The sequence below is a fragment of the Felis catus genome, chromosome C2, assembly GCF_018350175.1.
Source record: "Felis catus isolate Fca126 chromosome C2, F.catus_Fca126_mat1.0, whole genome shotgun sequence".
Lineage (NCBI taxonomy): Eukaryota > Metazoa > Chordata > Mammalia > Carnivora > Felidae > Felis > Felis catus.
In genome coordinates this window covers 74,274,602-74,292,034 of record NC_058376.1, presented here as the reverse complement: position 1 = coordinate 74,292,034, position 17,433 = coordinate 74,274,602, and the positions used below count along the sequence as shown (strand labels likewise).

The 17,433-nt window shown below is 46.1% G+C and overlaps 2 long non-coding RNA genes across 2 annotated transcripts; one reads left to right on the top strand and one right to left on the bottom strand.

The window, feature by feature from the left end:
• The first annotated feature begins 2,393 nt into the window (after positions 1-2,393).
• On the top strand, positions 2,394-3,079 carry LOC123379802. The gene is made up of 2 exons (XR_006584671.1): positions 2,394-2,589; positions 2,852-3,079. It is a non-coding gene; the product is annotated as an uncharacterized LOC123379802 (long non-coding RNA).
• A 7,917-nt stretch (positions 3,080-10,996) lies between these two features.
• LOC123379801 lies at positions 10,997-17,096 on the bottom strand. The gene is made up of 4 exons (XR_006584670.1): positions 16,651-17,096; positions 14,785-14,962; positions 14,183-14,298; positions 10,997-11,388 (listed from the first exon to the last, which is right to left on the bottom strand). It is a non-coding gene; the product is annotated as an uncharacterized LOC123379801 (long non-coding RNA).
• Between the last annotated feature and the right edge of the window lie 337 nt (positions 17,097-17,433).

Genomic DNA, 17,433 nt, shown 5'->3' with positions numbered 1-17,433 from the left:
TGATCTGGTTTGATTTTAATTGGGTTTGGGAGCCTCCTTCAGTCCTTTGACTATATCTGAGTATAAATGCAGGTCTAATAGCAAACACCTTTGCTTCTCTTACAGGCACACAAAGTCACTTCTCCTTGCCACACCACAGGCTTCAGGGCTTGGCCGAGAAAACCCACAACCAAAGGTCAGAAAGCTCATGGCTCCCCAGGCTGCCTGGAGTTCTGGTCTCCATCCTTTTCTGCCTGCCCCCAACACTCAACTCTGACTGAGCCCCTACTATGTGCTGCCACCGTGGAGAAACACATGAATGAGACACTGGCCTCTCAGTCTCTGGGGAGGTTAGGTGTAAGTAAAGAGTTTCTTCTAAGGGGCCCCCTGAGGTGATTCATGCAAAACACGTGCTTCTTTTTTTTAAAGGCTGGGGATTCCAGGCAGGTTGGGAGGTGAGAGCAGCTGGTGAAGTAGAGAAGAGGTTACAAGAGGCTCCGGGGCTGAAGATAATTTCAAAAGAGAGGGCAGAGAAAGGCCAGGTCTGACTGGTTCCATGTGCTAATGAGTCATAGCCATCAGTCAATGTCATCCAGGAAAAGCTGCCTCTTCCAATCCCCTGGATGAGGGCAGGTGGAGCCAGAAGAACCTGACCTGGAGATGGTCCCTGCTCCAACTCATGATGACCTTGGCAATGTCACTTGCCTTCCTTTAACTGTTTCTTTATCTGTAATTTGGGAGCATCGGACCATATGGTCCTAAGGATCCTCCAGCTTTGAGACCAGAATCCCCTGAATTGCTATCCCAATACGCCTGCTGCCACATGGGGGTCAGTATGGGCAGACCCTGTGAACTGTGGAATATTTATGTCAGCGTCCCAGTTAGATGGGTATGATTCGTGAGTTGCAAGTGTACTTTATCTGCCCCAGAACACAGAACCCCCCTTCAACTCTCACCCCTCCACCCTGGTTCCCAGGCTCGGCCCACTCTCGATTTCTGCTTCTTCCAGCTCTTTCTACGCCCCTCTCTATCCGGTTCATCTTTTAATCATTCATTCATTCATTCAGCAAATGTGTTTAGCACCTATCGTGTACTGGGCACTAGATGGGGCACCAAATCTATACCAAGCTGTCTATAGCGGAAAAGGAGGGAAGACAGGGAGAGCGTCCGGAACACTGGGCTCTCCTGTGCCATCAGGCTGGTCCCAAGAAGCTGATGTTGGGCTCTCGAGTTCTGGGGAGGGCCCTGTCCACTGTGTCGGGCCCTGCTGAAGCAGCCTCCATTTTCTGTATTGTCGCCAGATGTCTGGAAGGGAGGATGAGGGCAGTCACCGCACACGGGGTCCCAGCAGACTTCAGACCCAGCATTCCAGACTGCTCTCCCCTCACATCACAACCCCTCAGCGCGCAAGAATTCGCTTCCCCTTTCTCTCCAGTTTAAGCTGTTTCAATCCCTTTGGCCTCCTTGCACTCTGCTCTATTTGGGTGTGTTGATGGGCCCACAGAGGAGGCAAGTGACCCCCCAAAAGTGGAAGGGCATGTGTGGTCACGACAAGCAAGTGAGTAGGAGGCCTTGGCCCATCAGCAGAAGACTGAAGTGACAGAAAGAAACTGCGTTGGGGGTGAGAGAAGGCCCAGGGCTTGCCGGAGGGAGGCCCCTGGCACAGCCTGAGGCTTGCTGAGTAATCTGGGTTTCAGGGTTCAGGTTACCTGACAGCAGCTGGCATTTCTCGGCCACCTCCAAGTCACTTTCTTGGAGCCACAGGGAGGCTCTTTATTTGCTTGGAACTGGGAGAGCCTGTTACGGAATCTAACAGAGGCTCAGAGCTGGAGTAGCTACCTCAAGGGAGATTGGGCAAGCTCCCCGGGCCACGGCCAGGGCAGGCAGACCTGGGCCTCTGCTGGGGTGCAGGCCCTCCCACTGTCCCCGGCCTGCCCTGGAGACTGACACTCCTGTGGTGAGAGCCTTCGCCTTTCCTTTCTGGCCTTTGGGAGGCCACACCTTACCCTCATTCTTCTCTGTCCCAAGAGCGGTCAAGTCTGGAATTTAGGAGGTGGTGAGGGCAGGAAGGAGGGGAGTCCTGAATAAGGAACCCAGGGCAGCCCAAAGTTGTCACACCTCCGAATGCAAGAAGAAAGAATGCTCCGAGCTGAGGTGGGGAGGTCTGTTTCAAGGCAGAAATGAATTGGGGTGGCAAAGCGGGGTTTACACCTTTACAGAATTGTCAGGGCAAACCATATCTTTCCTCCCTCTCCACAGCTCGATCAGGACTCAGCCTGAGGGGCACCAGATCTCAGCTTCTCTCCTTCCCCTCCGCCTCCTTCCTCTCTCCACCCCCTCCCCTACCCCTCCCCCTCTCCCCCCTCTCCCTCTCCACCTCCCTCTTCTTTTGCTTCAGGGCTTTGCATTATCATTTGCTGAGCTCCCCAGGACCTGGTATTTACTTCAGCCCCAGCTGCAAACCTTCTCTCTCACTCCAGGAATTGCATAAATAAACCACTGAGAACAGAGCCCTCCTCACCACAAACAGCACACGGGCTTCTGCTGGGCTTCTGCTCCGCCTCTGAGGCTTTGGACCAGCTCCTGGGAGGGGCTCCTGCCCGGTGACAGGTACCCACACAGCCTGCCTGTCCCCTACAGGCAACCCTGGGGACCCCCTCACCTCCCACGTGAATGGGCAGGGCTTGGTAGGGTCAGAGTCATCCCTCCCCCCCCTCAGGTCTGAGCTGGGTCCGAGGCAAGGCTTCCCTGGGGGGGGAGGGGGGACCAACCACACAACTCAGTGACCTTGAGAAAGTTATTTTAGCCTCCACAGACTTCCCTTTCCCTGCTTTAAAATAGATCAGAGATTTATGCTTCTTAATTCACAAAGGAGCCGCATGGAAAAAGACTGATTTGTTCTGAAATGTTCTGGTTTCCTGAGAAGAACCCAGGGTTCCAGCCGGCACAGATACACGTGTACGCACACGCATGACGCACAGATCGGTCCACACGCTCCGGCTACATGGGTTCACGGATTGGGCTATAATGCCCCGCGACAGGGATATCATTGCATGCACTGCTGGGGCCCCTGCAACGTTGTGCTTGGAATAAAGTTAATGTTCGATAAATACTGACTACATGAATGCACTTGACAAATGTTCCCTGCATCCCTTCCTTGTACCAGGTAATGTGCTCAGAGTGTAGGGACAGCCTTGGCTCTTGAGGGGCTCACAGTCCAAGAGGGAGACAGGCACGTAAATAAACACAGCCCGTAGCGAGTGTTAATGGGAGACCAGAGGGAAGAGAACACAGGGCACAGTGAGGCTCAGGAGAGAGAGAGTTCAGCCCTGCCCTGTGTGGGGAAGGAGGACAGGGGAGTGGAAGTTCTGAGCGTGGAAAAGAGGGGCGCTCATCAGTCAGACAAGACAGAGGTTCCCTCTTCCAACAGAGGGAAACATGTTCAAAAGCACTGAGCCCTGAAATAGCATGGCAGAGTCAGGCCACCAAGAATTATCCCTAGGGCAAGACCACAGGAGGATGGGAGATGAGCAGGGGAGGGGAGAGGCCAGAAAAAGAAGGCTGGATCCCATAGGTCATCATGTCCCAATATTTTCCAGTGATTCCTATACTCAACTTAAACATCCATCTTGGACCAATAAAGGTAGTAGTCTTACTTTTTCTCTGCTGATTGAGAAACTATATAAGCACGATGGACTTACAAACCCCCTGCGGTAACTCTAAGACCCCCTCCTCAATGCCTGGTTCCACACCGTGGCCCATATGTTGGAAAACATTACTTAGGGGGTCCACATTACTTCTCATCCAGATTGGCTCACTCTGGAGAGTGAATGGGGTCACTATGAATAATTGCACCAAAGGCACAAGGAAGAACTAGAACTATTTGGGGCCAACCAGGATGCATGGTCGCGTCGGCTAACGATGTTGGGCTGCTGTTGAAGGGTTCTTTAGAGTAATCGGTGTGATCGGAGGTATTCTATTGGAATTGAGTTACTCTCCCACTCTTACTTTTTACAGAACAGTGGGAGGAAGAGGAGAGGCATGGTTCAGATGGTCTTGGAGGCCTTTTCCAGCTTTGGCATTCTATAAATCTGTGTTCGGTAGGCATTTGAACAGTGAGAAGGGTTGGATAAAATGTAACCTCAAGGAAGTTTTGGGGGTGGCCTGCAATTCAACCTAAACCGTGAAGATCATACCAATATCCTGTGTTTTCAGTTGAAACCCAATGAAAGTGCCCAAGAAAAACACTCCCAAGGAAACTCCACTCATTCACCCATCCAGGAAGGGAAAGGCAATGCCCATGAAAACATTCCACTGAAATTAAAGTCCTACTGCCAGGCAGCCTCTCCCACAAGTCCTAACCCTCCCTTCCCCTCTTCCTCCTCCTCCGGCCTCTAGTGCCCGGCAGGTAAGATATGATTATATCTGTAGCAGGATGTGAGCTTGAAGTGGTTCAGTTGCTGCCATTGGTTCAACTCCAGTGACAATCCCATCTCTCTTAAAAACCCTCTCTCTGAAAACACACACACACACACACACACACACACACACAGAAAAACAAAAAAACTTCACGGGTCCTCATCACCTAGAAAATTAAGCACAGACTCTTCAACCTCCATTTCAAAGCCCTCTACAATCTGAAGACAACCCATTTTTCAGCTGTGTCTCCCATTGTATTCTTTACACGCCCTTTCTCACAACCTAGTTGGAATTCTTGCTCAATGTACTTCATATTATTCTCTCTAGGTGCTACCTCAGGTTCCATCTACTCCCTACTTATCAAATTTCTACCGATAAATTTCATCTCTTCCATGAAGCTTATCCTCCCTCCTCCCTCGCTTCCTGTTTTTCAAGTTCTTTATTTTTTTTTAATTTTTTTTAACGTTTATTTATTTTTGGGACAGAGAGAGACAGAGCATGAACAGGGGAGGGGCAGAGAGAGAGGAGGAGACACAGAATCCGACACAGTCTCCAGGCTCTGAGCCATCAGCACAGAGCCCGACGCGGGGCTCAAACTCACGGACCTCAAGATCATGACCTGAGCCGAAGCTGGACGCTTAACTGACTGAGGCCACCCAGGCGCCCCATCAAGTTCTTTAAATACTTCTCTTCGAAGATACTTTGTACTGTACTTCTAAATAAAGGTGTAATTACCGAGTATCTCTCTCTGAATCCTCTCTCATAAGGAGATGATGGCGAGTGTGGTTTAAAGAAGTTTAGACCCTCATCTGTATGTACCCCTACTAGGCTAGTTCTGGCCAATTTAGAAACGCAAAGAAGCTTGAATAGCCAAAACGCTTTTGAAAAAGAACAAAGTTGGAGATGTATACACCATCTTATTTCAACATCTATCCAAAAGCCACAGTAATCAAGACAGCATAATATTGGTATATCAGTGAGCAAACTGTCCAATGGAACAGTACAGAGAATCAAGAAGTGGACCCTGCATACATTCAATCGATTTTTGACAGAGAGGCAGAAACAACTGGATACACAATGCAAAAAAAAAAAAAAAAAAGAACTTCAATCTATACCTTACAACATATTCAAGACATAACCCGTGATAGATCTTAGGCCTAAATATAGAACCAAAAACTACAAAATTTCTTAAAGAAACAGAGGAAAGGAGTGCCTGTGTGGCTCAGTCAGTTAAGCGTCTGACTCTAAGTTTCTGCTCAGACCATGATCTCACAGCTTTGTGGATTTGAGCCCCACATTGGGCTCTGTGCTGGCAGCTCGAAGCCTACCTGGGAAACTCTGTCTCCCTCTCCCTCTCTCTCTACCCTTCCCCCACTCATGCTGTCTCTATCTCTCTCAAAATAAATGAAACTTAAAAAAAAAGAAAAAGAAACGTAGGAGAAAATCCTGTGACCCAAGGTTCTGCCAATATTTCTTAGACACAACACCAAAAGCACAGAGCTTTACAAAAAATTAGTAAATTATATTTTACCAAAATTAAGAACTTATCTTCAAAAGACACTCCTTTGAGAAAAAAAGAAAACGCAATGTGGAGAAAATATTTGCAGATCCCAGATCCGATAAGAGAATTGTATCCAAATTATATTTAAGAACTTTTAAAACTCAATAATAGGAAAACAAACGAGCCAATTACAAAATGGGCAAAAGATTTAAACGGACACTGCATCCAAGAAGAACACAGATGGCAAAAACACACAAAAAGATACGTGTCGTCTGTCCTTAGAGAAATGCAAATTAAAATCACAATGAGATAGGATGTACCCGCGAGGCACCCAAGAAACGTAGTCTCAAACAAACAAAAACCCTACCTGGCCATGATGTGGACCAACCAGAACTGTCACACATCACTGGTGGGAATGTAAGACAGCAAGCCATTTTGGAAAAGTTAAACATAAGCCTAACATAGGATCAAGCCAGTCCACTCCCAGGCATTTACCCAAAGACTTTTTTTTTTTTTAATTTTTTTTAACGTTTATTTATTTTTGAGACAGAGAGAGACAGAGCATGAACAGGGGAGGGGCAGAGAGAGAGGGAGACAGAATCGGAAACAGGCTCCAGGCTCTGAGCTGTCAGCACAGAGCCTGACGCGGGGCTCGAACTCGTGAACCGGGAGATCATGACCTGAGCCGAAGTCGGACGCTTAACCGACCATGCCACCCAGGCACCCCAACCCAAAGACTTTTAAGTAAGCATTCAAGGCAGCTTCATTTGGGATCACGCACAACTGCAAACAATAAAAATGTCTATCAATACGTGAACGGATAAACACATTGCAGTATATCCATACAAGCAGTATATCCATAAGTAGACTGCTACTTAGCAATAAAATGGAATAAATTATTGATATATACAACAACAGAGGTGCACTTCAAAATAATGACGCTGAGTGAAAGAAGTCAGAACACAGAGAGTGAGTCCTTTATGATTGTCCTCCTATGACCTTCTACACGATGCAAACTAATCTGCAGTGACGTAAGGCGAATCATCAGCTGCCTAGAGACGGGGGCGAGGGGTAGATAGGGCGCCAAGGGCTGAGCAGAATCGCAAAGGGAGATGAGGAAACTTTGGCAGGTGATGGATATATTCACTCTCGTGATTGCGGGGATGGTTTCATGGGTGCATGCATATGGCAAAACACCAAACTATACATTTTAAATGTATGCAGTTTGTTTTATGGCACGTATGCCTCAATAAAGCTGCATTTTCAAAACCGGACATTGTCATCTAGGAGCCTGGAATCATGGTCTCACTGAAGAGATGCCATTCAAACAAGAGCAGGGATTTAATTTGTTTATTTCGCTTCAACATTGTCTAGACCAGCATTATCCACAGTCACTCAACACCTGGCCTAACAGACTGCCCACATATTGCTGTCCCTACTAAGTGCTGACACCTGCTGTTTGATCTTCTGGGTGGGAAGAGGGTGACTATCTGAGTCTGAAATCTTGACCTAACACCAGTTACTTCTGAGCCACAGGGACCTCTAGGATAGGACCGAGGGGGCTTCAAACTAGAAAGGCCCTTCAAACCCCTTTGGGGTTTTCTGGCCACCACTCCCCTGCAGCAGAGGAATCCCCTCCACTTCGGAGTAACCACCATCTAGTCTCTGCCAATGTCTCCTGGGATGGGAAACTTCCACTGTTCACTGCCTAGAAAGCAACTGGCTACATTCCAAGGGGAAGGAACCAGAGTAGGACAAGAGAGACTGAAAGAGCCATCCCTGAAACCCGCCATGAACCACATCGTCTTTCAGTGTTGTTTTTTACATTTTTTTAATGTTTACTTATTTTTTGAGAGAGAGAGAGATGGAGCCTGAGTGGGGGAGGGGCAGAGAGCGAGGGAGACAGAATCTGAAGCAGGCTCCGGGCTCTGAGCTGTCAGCACAGAGCGCCATGTGGGGTTCACACCCACAGACCTCGAGATCGTGACCTGAGCCCAAGTGAGACCCTTAACTGACTGAGCCACGCAGGTGCCCAGAGAAATCTTAAATTTAGGAAGAAATCAGTGTTTCCAGTAGACAAATGCATTTTCTTCGGCTTACAATGGAAGACAAATAGGAAGGAGAGATAGGTAGATTTGTTAAATAAAAGTTGAGTTATCAACAAATTCTTAAAAATAAAAAAAATAATAATAATTTTCATTTCTGATTCAATGGACTGTTTCTTTCTTTCTTTTTTAAGATTTTTAAGTAATCTCTACACCCAATGTGGGTCTCAAACTCACGACCCTGAGATCAAGAGTCGCACACTCTACCACCTGAGCCAGCCAGGCATCCCTCAATGGGCTATTTCTTTTTGGTTGGAGTGGTTTTTATGACAGTTAGCTCTAACTTTGAGCCCATCTCTTAACGTTTCATTACCTTTGCTTCCCCATTTTGTGCATTTAGAATCAAGAGTCTGGACCTTCCTTCCTCCTGATCAGCAATAAGGCTTGTAAGATCTTTGGGTTCTGGAGACAGAAAAAAGCCCCATGTAGAAAGACCAGGACTGCCTCATTTCTATTTCTCTTTGACACCTTTTCATGCTTGGTGATTTTGGCTACTTCTCTGGAGGCAATAATCTCTTAAGCTCTCCATCTAATCTGTGCTCAGACAGGAGTTTAAACTCTCTCCCATTCGAAGTTTATCAGACAGATCTACAGAGACTTTTCCGGGAGGATGTTTACAAAGGACTTTTAGTGTTGCCAAGAAAAGAAAGAAGGGAAAAGATAGGGTTTCTGAAGGGCAGTTTCAGAGGCTGGGAGATTTAAACATAAAAGAACCTTTCTTTCCTTTACTAACAGGTTGTCCAAAGGCCGGTGGTGGGCAAAACAGTTTGCAACAGGGGCAAATGGCTTCCCTGTAGGAGTGTGTCCCTTGTAATCACTGAGACCAGCGGAGTTCGCTCTTAGAGACTTGCTCTCTTCTATTGCAGAGTTGGAATTGTTCCAGATATGAAAGCCTATAGTTCTATTTGCCCCCCTTCCTCTGCCTCCTTTATAATCACTTCATTTCTCTGGGAGGTCTTCTTAAAAGGTGATGTCTTGCTTAGTGACAGCGTCATATCTACGTGACTGTGTAGCACTAACCACGTTAAGGATAAATTCCTCTCCTCTGGGGAGGGGGAAATTCTAGAGCATGCTAATTGCCCCATTTAATAAATCATGCGACACAGGCACAGAGCATTTGAGTATGTCTTCAGTAAATCAGAGTTACTTAGAGATTGTGTACCTGTTCAGGTATTTGCAACTTTGCAAGTTCCCATTGTAGAAATCTGAATGCATTTGGCTTAAGTTTAGATTCGTATGTGAGAAAATTTTTCCTGGATTCCAACATTCACTAATACGTAGTTAGGTGTGGAGAGCAACTTCCTTTTTAATGTGTCACTTGAGAGGCCCTATTTTTATTATTTCCAGAAAAACAAACACTTCTGCCGCCAATCTTGGGAAACAGTTTTCCTCTCTGATAAGAAGGACTTCATTTTATCCTGGTAAAACCTAGGTTTTCATCATTATAATCAAGCAGGAGTGAATTGGACACAATTGGAGTTCATTTTAATGAACCAGCTCCATTTTTTGAATTGTTAATCTCCATTCCTTTCATTTTTAGTCAAGACTAACACGAAATGGATTTCAACAGTGAGCTTCCCCACCCCTTTCTATGAGCTATTACACGTCCAGTGTCTATAGTAGAGAAGGAAATGAATTGATCCCATTTGTCGTGAAGCTGAAGTGTTCAGTTGTAGGGGAAAAAAAAATCCTTCTTATTCATGGCAACATCTTTGGGTGGTGAAAAAGAAAGTCTAAGAGAGAGGTGCTAGAGGGCATCTAGTGCAAAGTGAGCCCAGGGAGAGCTGTGTGTCTGGACGGAGGGGAAGATGGTTGGCATTCAGCAGGACATTTCCACACAACCTCGATAAACAGGGAAATCAGAATATTAGGTACAAATCTCTGGCCCTCGAGTCACGTAACATATCAACACGAAGAAAAGTTAGGAACCAAATTTTACCTTTTTTTCTGGAGCTGCTGTTAGCACAACACACACACACACACACACACACACACACACACACATTTTCTACAGTCTTTATTTTTTGAGCAGCTTTAGGATCACAGTATTTTTTTTGCTTTAAGGAGAAAAAACCTAAGTCTCAACTCATTGCCAAGAAAGACCTCCAAGGACAAAGAGTAGAAATGAGATTATTGAGAATTAAGCAAAAACCCTAGAACAGACTATATCTGTCCACGTCACGTCCACCCACCACTGGGTGGTGATGCGATTGAAACTTTCTTCTCAGGTACACTGCCCCAGAATATCTCCCCCATTCTCCCCCAGTCACCGGTATCAACAGAGTTGGAAGTGTGTGTGTGTGTGTGTGTGTGTGTGTGTGTGTTTGTGTGGCTTTTGAATCAATAGAATGTTGTCCTGATTGAATGTGATCTGTAGCCATCATGACAGAGGGGATTTTTCTTCCCTTTCAATCAACAGCTTTCCATCTAGAGGACACAAAAGTGGCCTAGAAAGAGGTCACCACAGGGCACGCGGCCTGCACGATGGTCCTGAGCTCGTTTTATGACACCAGTAGATAAGCATAGTCAGCCCAAGGGAATGAAATGGAAGTGTCCCAATCAAATTTTAATCAGGCACGTAAGTCCACTCCACAGTCACACAGAAAATCCAAAGCCTGTTGCCTGTTGTAAACAATCAACGCCTCTGAGCTACAAGTTTCATAGGATTTTTGCCTACCAAGGTGCTACTTTTTTTTTTAATTTTATTTTTAAGTGATCTCTATGCCCAACGTGGGGCTTGAACTCACAGCCCTGGGATCAAGAGTCGCACGCTTCCCTGACTGAGCCTGCCAGGAGCTCCATTGCGCCACTTCTATTAACGAATTCACAATTTCTCATTTTTCATGAATCAAAGCTACTAACAATAACAACTAACTTTTTTAAATTTTTTTTAACTTTTTTTTTTTTTCAACATTTTTATTTATTTTTGGGACAGAGAGAGACAGAGCATGAACGGGGGAGGGGCAGAGAGAGAGGGACACACAGAATCGGAAACAGGCTCCAGGCTCTGAGCCATCAGCCCAGAGCCCGACGCAGGGCTCGAACTCACGGACCGCGAGATCGTGACCTGGCTGAAGTCGGACGCTTAACCGACTGCGCCACCCAGGAGCCCCGATAACAGCTAACTTTAATGGAGGACTTACTATGGACCAACTGCAACAACCCTGTGATGTGGGTATCATTACTATCCTTATTTTACAGACAAGGACATGGGGGTTCAGAGAGATCAGGTAGCTCCAGCAAAGTCATTCTGCTAGGAAGTGGATGAGCACAGGCTTGACCCAAGATCTGTCTTCTGTCAAAGCTCAGGTGATTCATCACAATACCATTTGGTCCAGCAGAGCTTCTGGTTTGCATGAGGTAGTCCCTGGTGTAACCACATAGCTAAAAAACAAAAGAGGGGGTGGGTGTCTCCATGAGACTGCAAGCCAGATCTGGGCAAATGCAGAATTCCCATTAAAGCTCTTTGAAATATTGAAAATTGTTCACAGACTTCCTCTCATCTTCCACATCGTTAACACCTTTCAGTATCCCTACAAACCTGCAAGCTCAGAGATAGGGAATCACTTGCTAAGTCCCATCCCTCATCTAAGAGACAGTCTGACTTTCAGTGGGGCTGTGCAATGGGTATACGTGTAAGGCTCCCAGCCCCCCTCCACCAAGGGAGACCCCAGGAAGGGAGAAATAGTACATGGGCTTAAACAAGATATTCTCATTATTTTCCTTTGCAAAATTGCTTCCTGGCATCCTATCCCTCACTGCCCAAGAAGCAGAGCCTTCAGCCTTAACCAAAAAATGGTGGAAAGGTTCTATTTATTAAAAAAAATTTTTTTTTAATCTTTATTTTTGAGAGACAGAGAGACAGAGCACGAGCAGGGGAGGGGCAGAGAGAGAGGGAGACACAGAATCCGAAGCAGGCTCCAGGCTCTGAGCTGTCAGCACAGAGCCCGACGCGAGGCGCGAACTCACGGACTGTGAGATCATGACCTGAGCTGAAGTCGGACACTCAACCGACTGAGCCACCCAGGCGCACCGTATTTATTTTTTTTAAATAAGTCCTTCAGCCGTATGATATTGTGACCTCGTGTCTCTAAGATGTTGGAGATACCACATGTTGACTGCTTCTGGACATTTTGAAACAATCTGAGATCTAAACCTACAGGCCAAGGAATACAAAGAGAGACCCGGGCCATCAATCATGCGCAGACACCCCGAAGTGTGCTTCCTCCTACTTCAGAGGTGGGAGTGGAGCTGGGGCAGAAGAATGTGAACTTTCAAATAGATCTTACTGGGTCCTAAAATAGGAATTAATATCGAAAGATCTTTCAGACGAGCCGCATCAATGTGGAAAATAGTACGAACCCGGCTTCTCCTTCAGGTGAAGCCGCCTCGGAGCTCATGTTTCTGTTGACTGTTAGCTGCTGGGAGCCCGGCCGGAAACTATTCATCCCCGTGTCCCCGCAGCGCCTAATATACAACTTGGCACACTGGAGTATTATGGAAATATTGGCTTTATTACTAAAAATAAAGTCTAGAACCTCCAGGGCAGACACTGGAAGGAGACTGGCCAGGGGAAGGATGGGGGTCTGGGGTAGGCAGCTCCAGGGACCCTCCTACCATATTTAGGATTCGCCTTCTCTTTAGAGGGTTTTATGTCCATTACTCCTACTTCCACGGTGGTCTCAGGGAAGGGCTGGACTTCCCCTAACACGTTGGCCCCAACCATCTTTCCAGGTGAGGCCTGGAGCCTACCCAAGGGAGGCTAGAGCCTTCAAAAAAGACTCTGCCAAGGGAATAGGAAATCACAGGAGGGAGGTAACTGAGAGATCCAGTGAGATTTGAGAGCCTGGCTTTAAAACACGGCTTCACACATCAGCAGCCTGCAGTTCACTGCGGGCCCCTCGCCCTGCCTCTGTGCGGCAGAGAATACATTTCACCGCGTCCCACGATAAGGCTGCCTGAAGCCTTCAGAATTCTCCACGTCCACTGCCCAAAGGCCTTCCACACAAGTGATTTGGAAATCCTACAAGTGAAGTTAGATCTGTATTTTTATAATATAGTTAGAAAAATTCTAAACCAGGGGCACCTGGGTGGCTCAGTCGGTTAAGCATCCGACTTCGGCCTGGGTCATGATCTCAGCTGCAGGTGAGTTCGAGTTCAAGTTCAGCTGCAGGTGGTGGGCTCTGTGCTGACAGCTCAGAGCCTGGAGACTGCTTCCGATTCTGTGTCTCCCCCTCTCTCTGCCCCTCCCCCATTCATGCTCTCTCTCTCTCTCTCTCTCTCACTCTCGCTCTCTCTCTCAAAAATAAATAAACATTAAAAGATTGTTGTAACCAAAACAAGAAATAATATACATGCCATTGCAGGAATTACACTACTTAAACACATCACCAACCACTAAGAGAAAGTTAGGGTCAACCTCAGAACAAAAAGTTTGCTATCGCCGTGTACTTGAGGAATGTCCCCTGACGGCAGGGCCACCCTCAGAAGAAAAGCTCCTATTTGCAGCCAGGAAATGATGCAACAAAATACATTAGAGACGTTTAGCAGATGCCAAGGCTGGTAAGCCAGCAACTGTCACCCGTATTCTCTCATCTCAAAATTTTGCATTAGTCAAAACGGGCAACCTCTTGTTGAGTTTTCAATAAATGTCATAAATGTGACCATACAAAATAAATTTATGCCGGCCAGATACAGCTTTTCTGTGTTTTATATACTGTGTTCTTCGGTACATTTCATCTGGTGGAAGGACTTCTGTGTCTCTGAAAGTTTGAAAGCCCCTCCCTAGATCATTAAAGGGAGGTAGAGCCTTTTCTCCAGTTCCCCAGGACCCCATTTGTATTCTCTGTTCCCCAGGACCCCGAGACCTCCCCACAGACTTGTCCTTATTCCTGCAGGACTAAATAGGAAAACCAGGTCTCAAGTCGATGCACCCAGAAAGCATGCGAGCTGAGGTTGTTGGGAGGAGGCTCTTGGCTACACCCTGGGATGAACTGAGGGAGGGGCACTCATCAGAAATGCGGTAAGGGATCATTTTCTTACACACGACAGCCCAGTGGTGCTGAGATGACTATACAACAGCCTTGCACATGAGCGCCAAAGGGTCCTTCGGAGGGACCTAGACCCGCCCCACATTTACTTATGAGGAAACTGAGGCCCAGAGAGGGAAGTGACTTACCCAAGGTCACACCATGCTTGCTCCCCTCATGCTGTGTCCCTTCTTCCTTCCACCGTGGCCCTCCTTCTCACTGACAGCGATGATCAGTTTCTGAGGTGAGAGGGTTAACCTTCGTTCTGAAAAGACGTTAGTCGTGATTTATATTTTTTAATGTGGCTAATGGTAGAAATAAAATGATAATGAGAGAGCAACACACGCTTTCAAAGTGACTGTTCGCCAAAGCGAACATTAAGCCTGATTTGATCACACCCATTAGAGATTTCAGCCGAACATTACAGGGATGTTTCTGGTGATTCTGTCTGATGGATGTGACAGGGTCAGCTGCTAGGGATAAAGAACCATCACTGAAATGCCCAGCTAGACAAGATTTTTATCAATTATAGGTACAAGAGAATTTGAAATGTTATGTGTAAATCAAACTATTTCTAAAATGAAGCAGTTATTTTTAAAAATTCACTTGTATAATATAAGCAGTTTTACCTTTATTGGCCTTTTCCATAAGTAAAAAGATATTTGGAGAGGATAGATTCTATTTATTGTTTCAGATGTTGGATTTTATAATGTGAGACACCTATATGGAGAGCTTTAAGTCTAGAAGTTACCTTAGAGGCTGTAAGGTTCAACCTCTTCATTTTCCAAACGAGGCAGCTGTGGTCCAGAGAGAGGAAGTGACTGTCTCAAGGTCACATAGCAATCGCCATCAGAGCCAGAACTATGAAAACGCCTCCAGATCCAGGTCAAGGCATGTCATTTGATTAAAAGCCCTCAGAGCTCTCTGCCCTGTGAGTTGCAGAAACAAGATTACAGTAATGAAAATACAAAGGAGCACAGTCTACTTCCTTTATAAGTCCTTTATTTTGCCTTTAAAAATATAATATTGTTACTTACTCAATTTCAAAAAAAATTTTAAATAATATGCAATAAGACAATTGCTTATTAAAACAGATTAAAATGAAAGAGAGAAAGAGAGAAAGAGAGAAAGAGAGAAAGAAAGAAAGAAAGAAAGAAAGAGAAAGAAAGAAAAAGAAAGAAAAGAAAGAAAGAAAGGAGGGAAGGAGGGAGGAAGGAAAGAGGGAGGGAGGGAAGGAGGGAGGAAAAAAGAAAAGAAGGAAGGAAGTCAGGCAGACAAGCAGAAATAAGAATGCCTGTGGGGGCGCCTGGGTGGCTCAGTGGGTTAAGTATCCGACTCTTGATTTCAGCTCAAGTCATGATCTCATGGTTCTTGAGTTTGAGCCCCGCATCAGGCTCCATGATGATGGTGAGGAGCCTGGTTAGGATTCTCTCTCCTCCCTCTATCTCTGCCCCTGTACTGCTCTCTCTCTCTCAAAATAAATGAATAAATAAACAACAACAAAAAAGAACGTGTGTATGATTCATATGCACGTGTTCTCTGTGTGAGGGGGAGGGGTGACCGAGGAACACGTATTTTGACTGAAATCAAAGCCTCCAGTAAGATATTTAGATCTGTGTTTCCTACTAATAAAATTTTTATTTGTTTATTTATTTCCAAAAATCCTTCAACAGAGGCATAACTACAGATTCTCCCCTTCTTGCCTCTAATCCTGTCCCTTCTTCCTACGGAGCAACACTGTAGCTAGCACTCCGGGTTCGCAAGACTCCTTAGCCACCACCATGCCCACCCCTCCCACTGACGCGGACAACCGGGACCCCAGAGAGGGAGTAAATTGTCACAGGAATGGCAGAGGATGCTGGAGACACCCTGGAGGCTTCATGTCTGAGTTTCAGCCGTGTTAATGATTAAAAAAAAATTGTTTTTAAATTTGTTTTTACAAATACCCCAGTTGCATAGCAACGGACGTCATCCCTGAATTGCTTTCGCCACCTCCCTGAGAACCTTGAGGCTGATGGTCGCGGAGTTTTTGTTTCCATGGTATTTTATTAGGCATAGTATCTTTTCATGCCTGGCATGCCCCCTGGTACCCATCTTATCCCTGGGAGGCAAAGGGCAGAACGGGAAACTGGGCTTCAGAGAGTCAGATGGGGCCAAGGTCACGCGGCCAGGCAGTGCTGGTAGATCAGCTTCTGACTGTGAATCAGGCTCCTGAAGGCAAGTGCACTTTCCTCTCTGTGTTGTGCCCCCAACCCCCTTCCCCACCGAGAGGTAGCAGACAGTGCCATCTCTTATAAGCTTTAAACATCTAACATAGGGGATTTAAGTGAAATGGTTGTTTTAAAGGGATATACATACGTATATATATATCAAGGTAAAAGATTCAAAGGCTTCATGTTTGAAGTTTAGCAGAACACTGATGGCTACCTCAACAGATGACCTACAAACTTCACAGTCACCCAGGGGCTCCCGGGAGTTAGGTTAACACTGTTATGATTCAGGGGAATCACGAGAAACTTCAAAATGGGATTCATGGGCTCTGGATGAGGCAAGAACTAAGAGAGACAGATGTAGGAAGAAGTCAAGCAATTGTCAAGCACGGGCTGGGGAAGGTTACCTCTGTGGTCAGGATCCCACCTCTGAGCCTGGGGCTTATCGTTTAAAATAATAATAAATAATCTGGAGGCATCTTGGTTCAATTTGAGTATGAAAAGCCAGTGTCCACAGGCAGCTGCCGGGCTAGGCGTTCACCCTGCTGGGGCATTCGTGGAGACATTGTCGGAGACAAGAATAACTCGAAGCAGAGACATCCCAGCTGGGGCATCGCCCCCACCTACCCCCCTCCATCTGAATTTGCAGTCCTGGCGGTTAGAAAAAGTGTCTCCATCTTGTAAACACAGCAAATTTGATCTGGAAGTCATTGAGAAAACATAAACTTGGAGCCTCATGCGGTCATGTTTACGCTGCTCCAGCCCCGGTGAAAGATGAGCCGCTTATGGAAGGATCGGGTTTTTTTCAAAGGCGCTTTTTTTTTATTTTTTTAATTTTTTTAATTTTTTACAAATGAAAATCCCAAGAAGTACACATTCCTGGGAAGACCAGAGTCCCGATGGAGAGACCACAAATGCGCGAACAAGTGTTGCTTACGCAGGTAACGGATATGATGTCACACTTACTTGGGTTGTCTCCTGAAATTGCAGAAGTTGCTTTTCCCAAAAGTCAATTGCTTTTGAAGCGGAAATTCACAGTACTGGAACAGCTTCTAAACTATATCCTCAGTTAAGAATATGGTTTCGTGACTATTTCATGCTTCTCAAACCCATTCCAACTTTGCAGGAACACAGACCAGGAATTTAGCCCGGCTCCCTTCACTTAATGAGTACATAAATGGAGGCACAGA